The sequence below is a fragment of the Triturus cristatus genome, chromosome 6 (genome assembly GCF_964204655.1).
Source record: "Triturus cristatus chromosome 6, aTriCri1.1, whole genome shotgun sequence".
Taxonomy (NCBI): Eukaryota; Metazoa; Chordata; class Amphibia; order Caudata; family Salamandridae; genus Triturus; species Triturus cristatus.
In genome coordinates, this window is record NC_140589.1 from 1,560,456,156 (window position 1) to 1,560,465,218 (window position 9,063).

At 43.5% G+C, this 9,063-nt stretch overlaps 1 long non-coding RNA gene across 1 annotated transcript in view; it reads left to right on the forward strand.

Moving 5' to 3' along the window:
* LOC146821664 (uncharacterized) overlaps positions 1–8,845 on the forward strand; it is a 38,416-nt gene extending 29,571 nt beyond the window's left edge. Inside the window, exon 2 of the long non-coding RNA XR_014963191.1 lies at positions 6,652–8,845. This is a non-coding gene — a long non-coding RNA (uncharacterized LOC146821664). The remainder of the gene's footprint in view (positions 1–6,651) is intronic.
* Positions 8,846–9,063: the final 218 nt, after the last annotated feature.

The following is a 9,063-nucleotide window of genomic DNA, read 5'->3' on the forward strand; positions in this document are numbered from 1 at the left end:
ATTCCCCACCACAACGTGTCATGTGATCAAGGCCCGAGTGGGGGCTGAAACGCGTCATGGCGGACTGGTACAGAGTAACATGAAATAAAGATTCAGTGATTGGCACCGAAGTTTTGGGTCCGTTCTTTCGTCTAACCAAGGCAGCAGCATAAGAGACGAATTTACATTCATATATATATATATATATTTTTTTTTTTCACCAAGTTTGCCCAAAGCAACGAGAGCGCACTCAACCTTGGAAGAAAACCACCAGGTTTATTCACAGGGAAAAACGAGCATCAGCGTTCATTTTACATTTTCTTTTCCGACGCGTTTCGAGGCTCCTGCCTCTTAGTCATGGATCATTAGCATATGCTCCGCAGATGGCTCTGATTAACTCGTTCACAGCATGCCTGATTTAAATACCGTTTGCTCAGTGCGTGGAAACTTGGTGAAAAATATTTGCGCGGCAGCCCTGCCGCGGAGAGCTGCACCATTTCAAGACTGTTTGAAAGGCTACGAGTTGGAACTGTGTCAGACTCGATTTACAGCACCATGGAAGAGGAAAATATGAACGTGATCAGCATCATAGCCCACTGAGGGTAACAATATAGCAAAATGAAATATACGAAGCAGAGCCTACTAAAGGTATGAAATTTCCTCTGATTAAAACTACAATTCCTAGCATGCAATGGAACATTTCCACGCACTGAGCAAACGGTATCTAAATCAGGCATGCTGTGAACGAGTTAATCAGAGCCATCTGCGGAGCATATGCTAATGATCCATGACTAAGAGGCAGGAGCCTCGAAACGCGTTGGAAAAGAAAATGTAAAATGAACGCTGATGCTCGTTTTCCCTGTGAATAAACCTGGTGGTTTTCTTCCAAGGTTGAGTGCGCTCTCGTTGCTTTGGGCAAACTTGGTGAAAAATATATATATATATATATATATATATATATATATATATATATATATATATATATATATATATATTCACTGAAAAAACCATAGGTTTCAGGGGTGTTATAGTTAGCTGGACTTTTCACTTGTACAAAACCATTGAAATTCCCCCGTTATAGTTAGTTCAGCTAACTATAACTCGCGCGCCCGCAATGCACTGCTGATGACGTCACATATTACATCACTCATGACATGGTCAGTGACATCACTCATGACATCACTGATGACATCTCAAATGACATCACTGATGACATCACTGATGACATCATCCAGTGAATGTGTGTTTTTCTGAAAATTAAATATGTTTTATATATGTATATCTCAAGGTCGATGGAAGAATAAATGGGTATATAAGTGTCTAAATGGATGATTTGTTTTTGAAAAATTGATTGTGTAACTGACTGATTAAGTGTATCATAGTGAATACATGGCTTAGTGAGTAATGTTTAAATATGTAAATATCTGTATCAGTCTCTCACTTTGTGTATAAGTGGCTGCATGGGTTGGTAAGTAGCTACATGGGTGTCTATATAGGTTATTAGTTGGTTTTTTGAGTATCAGTCTGAGTGTATGCATGGTTCGGTGGGGGGTATTACGTAGTGCATAGGTGCATGAATGAGTGACTCACTGTTTGTATGTGTTGAACACAGCATGTGTGCAGGACAGTATGGGTGGATGAGTGTGTGTATGGGTGTGTTAGCGAGTGAATGACTGTCTCAATAGTGTCTTTATGAGTAACTACATATGTTTTAAACTAGTATATGTGACTATTGGTGTATATATGTGAGTATATGTGAGAGTGAGAGATTAAAAGAGTTCCTGTATGAATAAGTATGTGTTTCTATAGGTGATTGTTTAAAAGACTAAGTATGTGTAAGTTTCCATAGAAGTAAGTGTGGTGGTGTGATTATAACTGTATATGCAAGTAAATGTATGTTTGATTCTTTATTAGCATGAGTGACTATGTGTGTGAGTAACTCTATGGATGAGTGGCATTGTGTAACAGGATGTATAGGTGTATGAGTACATATGATGAGTGAGTACATGTATGAGTGACTGTATAGGACTGTTGGTGAATGAGTGGATGTGTATGTGGATCTTAGAATTACTGAAGAGGTTGGTGTAACTGGTATTGGTATGTCCATTGTTTTGAAAATTTTAGTCTCTATTTTTGAATGTGTGTATCAAAGGTTATATTAGGGTGAGAGGAGGTCTGCCACTCTATCACAAGGATGATGTCATCAGTGATGTCATCAGTGATGTCATTTGAGATGTCATCAGTGATGTCATGAGTGATGTCACTGACCATGTCATGAGTGATGTAATATGTGACGTCATCAGCAGTGCATTGCGGGAGCGCGAGTTATAGTTAGCTGAACTAACTATAACGGGGGAATTTCAATGGTTTTGTACAAGCGAAAAGCCCAGCTAACTATAACACCCCTGAAACCTATGGTATTTTCAGTGAATTTCTGAGGTTTTTTAAATGCTAATTCCTAACTATAACGTGCCTGAAACCTATGTTTTTTTCTGTGAATTTCAAAGGTTTTTTAAATGCTAATTTCTAACTATGCCTACAGAGATAGGACATGTGAAGAAAGAAGAAAAAATGCACAGAAAGAAACAAAAGAAGTGCAGAAAGAAGCAACATAAGTCCTCAAATACGAAGATAAGTGCAGGAAGAAGGATAACGTGCAGAAAGAACAAAAAGAAGAGCAGAAAGAAGCCTTGTTGCAAAATCATCCTGTACCCTCAACTTTTTCAGACGGATACTGGTGGTAACTGAGTCTGACTAACCAGTCCTAGAGCCAGTGCTATGTTAAAAGACACTTAGAATACAGTGAAAACACCTACATACACTAGGGAACATTATGCGTTGGGGTCCCCCTGTGATTAGCATGACCTCCTCTGTAAGTCCCTAGTATATAATAGGGCATGGGGATTAAAACTACCTCTTAAAACAGGCCACAGGGTGTTTTTGCACACGTTAACTCAGGCCCCGTCCCCTCCCTTCACCACTGTGTAAACACACCCTGTGTCCGTTTTTAGTTGGGAGATTAAGTTCATTTGAATCCTGAGGGTCCCTAGGGTCCAACTAGCCCACTAGGTACCTCCAGTAAGTGCCACAGAGCTGTGTTGCAGAGAGGTGTAAAAAGTGGCACGGCCTGGACCACCTCTCTGCAATGCAGCTCAGTGGCGCTTACTGGAAGCACTTGGTGGGCTAGTTAGCCCCCAGGGGCCCTCAGTATTGAAGGGAAATTATATCCCCAATTTAAAACGTGCCATAGTGCGTGTTTGCACACGTCACCTCAGGCCCCGTCCCCTCCCTTCACCACTGTGTAAACGCGCCCTGTGGCTGTTCTAAGTTGAGAGATTAAGTCCCCTTGAATCCTAAGGGTCCCTAGAGTCAAACTAGACCACTAGGTACCTCCAGTAAGCACCACAGAGCTGCGTTGCAGAGAGGTGTAAAAAGGGGCTTGGCCTCAGAACACCTGTCTGAAGCGCAGCTCCCTGGCGCATACTGGAGATGCCTGTTGGGGCGCGTTTGCAGAGTGCTGCACGGAGGGGGCATGGCCTCCGGCACGATGCCAGTCTTTTTTTTATTTTTATTTTTTAAGTAGGGGGGCTGTGTGGTTCCCCTTCTTATTCTAATTCATTGGCCCTGATGACCCCATCCCCCAGGGCCTGTCTCCTAATTATATTTTTTTGACCCCAATCCCCAGGGCCGGCCACTGTTTTTTATTATTTTTAAAAAATATATATTAATACACACCTAGAACATGCTGGACAAACCATACGTACCTATCACCATGACGATTTGCGTGATATTCATTAAAAGACTATGCATGCAATGAATCCACGTGGAATGTATTTACACCACTAGTGAAGCTCTGACATGTCTGATGCCCTACCATGCCTAATCCCGGTAGACACCCTTGTTGTTTATTTATACAAACATGGGTAGCTATTGATGGGCACATTTAATACACATGCACACCAAGCCATTCAAAGGGGATTCGACAAAAATTTGACCAAAACTATGCAAGAAACCCCCCTCACGGTTAATAAAACACACATCCACTGCCGGATGTGTAATACTTTTTATTTTACTCTCAGCGCGCTCCTGACAGAGCCCAATGCTGTGTTACACCCACCATTGCCTGCCGAGTGCCACACACCTCTGTCTTGTATTCCACTAGCTAGTGCATATGCTATGACACTCTCTAGCCCATGTGCACTGTAACACCACCCCGTGAATATGTCATGCCACACTTGTCTTCGCATGGGTTATATTGCCCCATCTAACGTGCCTTCCTCGATGCCTATGTTATAACGCACAGTGCTATGCCATACATATAACAATCTGGAATCCATATCTTTGTCACAGTGCATATGCAATGTTACACTCCCCAGCACATATTTTATATTACAACTTTAGAGACTAGTTAGGTTACACAACACTGCCCTGTGCATATTACACTCCAAGGTGCATATCGCATAGCACGCGCTAGTGCCTGTGCTATCTCGCGCTCTCCAATGAATCTGTCATTGCGCACAATGTATTGCATATTATATTTCACGGCTGGTTCATCTTATATCACACTTTTTGGTGCATAGTTTATACCATACACTATATCTAGTTTTCATTTTCAATCGTGCTCTCAGGACTATGTTCTATATAACACTGTGTTTACCTACCCTTTTCACGGGCATTACATTTTGCGATAGGGGGTGGAGGGTCAGGGGGTGTTTCTGCCAAGTGAGCCCGGAGTCACAGTCACAAACGTCCTCTTCTTCCTGAATAAAAGTGAGATTATGCTGCATACTTGTTCATATTTTAAGTAGTTCGCACAGACACAATGTTTTAAAAACAATAAAGTTCCTAATACCCACCTTCTCTGAACAGTTAGCTTGCTGCCCCATCCCCCTCCTCCCTATCCTCTGTTGTGTGAATCCATGGACTAGCCTCCTCCCTCCTGCCATACATGGTCTGATGTGCTGCCACTGCCCTCAATTTAGTATGATGTACCAGTCCACTCCTCCTGCCCTCCATTGCCCAATTCTATGCCCCATCATTGACCTCCTGCTTAAACTCTGTGCTTATCTTGCTGCCCCTATTCTCCTTCCCCCTGCCCTCCGATGTCTTTGTGCATGCCCCTGCTCCATCCTTTTTGCCCACCATGTCCCATGGACCTGCCACTCCTATCTACTCTGAGTGTTCTGTTGAGCTGCCACTCCCCTCCCACCTGCCTAGCATTGTCAGATGACTGTAACCTGTCCCTGCCACCTCCACCCTGCCTGTCCACATGCCATGCCCCTATCCTCTTCCTCCTGTCCTACATGGTCCATTGTACTGCCACACCCTTCTGCCCTCCCTGGTCTGTTGTGCTGCAACTGCTCCTCCTGCCTGCCCCGTGTGGTCTGTTGTGAGGTCCCTTCCCCTGAACTTTCTTGTCTGTGCACAGGTCCTGACCCTCCCTTCTATCCTCCATCGTCCTTTGTGCATGCCCCTGCACCCTCCTTCTTGCCCATCATAGCCATGGTGCTGCCACTAACCCTCCCACTTGCCATGCATGGTCTTCTGTGCTGCCATGGCCCCTCCCACCTTTCCTGTGTGGTCAGTTAGCTGCCCTGACCCCCTCCCACCTTCCCTCCATGGTCTGTGTGTATGCCATCACAGTCTCACTGTTGCTCTTCATGGTGTGTCTTGCTTCTAGTGCCCATCCTGCCTGACCTCCATGGCTATCTTGCTGCTCCTGCCCTGCCCCCTTGCCCCCAGCCCTCTGTTTACATGTGCAGACCCCTACTCCCTCCCTCCTGGCTTGTCTGTTCCATTGTAATGCCCCTGATCCGTCCCTCCTGCCCTTTATGGTCTGTTATGCTGCAGCTTTCTCTCCTGTCTGTCCATTATGGTCATCTAGCTACCATTGCCTCTTGCCCCTCTGTTCTCTGTTGTCCATGTGCATGGTCCTGTCCCCTCCCTCTTGCTTTCTATGGATTGTTGTGCTGCACTCCCATCCTGCATGCCCTGTGTGGTGTATTGTGCTGCTGCAAACCCTGATGCCTGCCCTGCAGGGTCAGTTTGGTGCACCTCTCCATGTCCCTCCTGTCCTCTGTTATCCAAGTCCATGTCCCTATCCCATTTCCTTCCATGATCCAATGTACCATACTTGCGAACATTTTGAACTTGGTAAGAGGGAGATTTTGAAAAAAAACTGGGGTATTGATTTTCCCCTTTGAGTTACATTGAAAAAGAGGATATTGTAGACAGGAGACAGATCAAATAAAGCCCATTTGAGCTTAAAAACATTGGACGTTTCCTGGCTGAATTGATGGAGCAGGGTTTTTACTCTAAACCGAATACCTGTTTCATTTTCGCATGTTATAACTAAAAGTACTACTGATTAATTATTAAGTATTAAAAGTTTGTCAAATGTCGTCTAATCAACCTTATTAACAAGAGAATTACACATGGGAATGCTATTGCATGGCTAAATAACAAGTGAACTAAGTTGGTGAGCAAACTGACAGAAAACGATGTTGCTTATGTGATGTTATGGTGTTTTGCGCTTATAATTAATATGCATTAATGGCTTTTAATGTCGCAAATGGCTAGATAAATACACACACATAAGGGTATTAGCAGGGGAATAACACTGTATAATCATTTCTATGCAGTAATTCTGTTTTATGTCTATTTTGCTTAAAGTTGTCCATTGTGGCCTGCCATAAAATGGCCACCACCCGCAGCCTGCATTGGAGTTGCTGGAAATTTACAGAAAGGCTTCGCTCTGCCTGTGACCTTGCACTTCCGATGAACTGAAAAGCCATAAGCATGATGACAAGTCTGGGACATCTGCCAAAAGACCCTGAAAGACGGAAAAGTTGATACAAACTCAATATGAACCCATTTTTGAAACAAATTCACCTAGTAGAGACATTCGTAAAAGTAGCGAATTAGTCATGGACGTTCAATTCTGCTATTCATTATTTGGGACAATCTATGCGTGAGAACAACCCGTAGAATATCGAAAAAGTACCAAGGTGACGTTATTTCCGCCATTCATCCGTTCTGAATAAAGAAATGTTACTTTATAGAATGTAAATTTTAGTATAAATAATAGTAGACTAGAGAGGTCTAGCGCCACTTCTTCCCGAGCTGATGATGCGAGGTCCCTATGCTGACGGAGAGGACGATGACTCTACATGACGACAGAATACTCTAATTCTTCTACAGAGGACCGGTTCTGACTTAGGATCTGACATTTAGACAGAATAGGTAAATATGAGAGAAATGAAATTTGCATTTAATTGGCTTTTCTTGAAATTTTAGATAAATGAACAATCTGTTTGAATTCCTGTCTCGGGTGGTTATTTCTGGTCATGTTTATTGATTTTATTGTGTATTCTTTGAAATGTATTTTGTTAGATCTATTAGCAACTAGCTGGTCGCATTGACCTCAAAGTACAGGCAGATTAGATAGAGCATATGTGAAAGGTGTTTCTCCTTTACAGGGCACAGATAGTGTGATTTAGGGTGAATGTTGGTGTAATGGGCCCCACCAGCGTAGGATGTGTGTATGCGTGTGTGACTGTGAAATCATTCCGTCCGTGGAAGTAGAGGGGATTCGGAATCTCTGATCTGCACCAGAATCGGGTCTGTTGGCATGTATGGTTGTACTACCATTGCCTCTTCCTTCTGCCCACAATGGTCTATTACATTGCCACAGCCTTGAAGGAGGGTAGATTTTGTATCACAGGGGGCCCCTGGCCCGTTCTGTCCACACCTGAAGTATGAGACCCTTGTCTTTGCCCTGCCAGCCGCATTTGTAGGCCGTATTAAATTGACCAGCGGGTCCTGTGTTGCTATATAATTATCCTGAGACATCCTTACCACTCAGCCAGCATAAAACCCCTGTGTAGGCCCTTCTGTTCAATATGTAGGCCTCTTTGTTAAATTGACCATAGCTCTGCAATTTTAGTGTATAGCAGTCTGAAGGCAGGTCTGCGAGGCCTTATGCTCCAAACTAGTAGCCCCCACCATACCCGAGTGCTCCGTGCTCGGTATCAAAGTTCAACATCCCCCTGAAGCTGTCGACATACAGTAGGCTACATCCTGGACTGGTACTTGCTTCCTGGGCAGGTTTCCCGCTTTTAAGGAAGTGGCAACCGCAGAGCGTCAAGTTAGGAGAACTGAGGAGATTTTATACATGAATATATTGAATTCCCGTACAATATCCATTATTTTCTGCTTGCTCCATGGAACTTACGATAAGCGATTGGCCTGAGAGACTGACCTTTTCACCCAGTCCATTGTCAGCATTAAGTGGGTAAATGACGAAATGTCTGGTAAAATCTGCAGACGAAGCTTTTGGGTAGCATACGTAGGTAGATGTTTTGTGCAAAGGAGCCCACAAAATTATATAAAAAGCGAGCACCCACAGATATCGACGGACTACCTCGCCGTCTGTATGTAGGTTAACAGGCTGTGCAGGTTTTCCCCAAGAGCTGGGAGCTCTTGTCTTCCTTTGCTTAAAATGTCTTGCTCTGCTTTGCTTGAAGTATCTTATTCTATTTTACCTATATGAAATGTCATGTTATGTTTAACCATTGCTCTCTTTACATTTGCATTTAAAAGATTTTGTATTGTAATTGCAGGAATGCTTGCTCTAAGAGTAAACGTGAGAGTTCCTAGGTAACATTTTCCTTGGTGTAACTTGTTTCTCATGATGCATTTATAGATGTGTTTTCTCTCTCTCTCTGTCCGTACATTAATTGAGATACAGAGAATATCATGACAGCTGTATGATTATCTGGATTCTGTATTTTGTACTTTATGTCTCTATTCTGCGGTTTCTTTGAAGTTGCATCTTCTCATTAAACTGCCATTGTATTCTGCCTCCAATTCCATGTCTCATATGTCTGTTTTCTTCATTTTTGGAGCAAGCGTTCCTAGGCACCCCGGCTCAAATTAAGGTGCCCCTTTTGTCCCTGACTCACTCTCCTGCTCAGTTCTGTGGTGGCTCCCAGGGCTCTGGGGACCGTCCCTAGCTTCCTTGACCCGTAATAGATCTTCCCTCCAACAGCCTCTCTTGCAAGTCCTGTATTGTTGGTTTGTTGC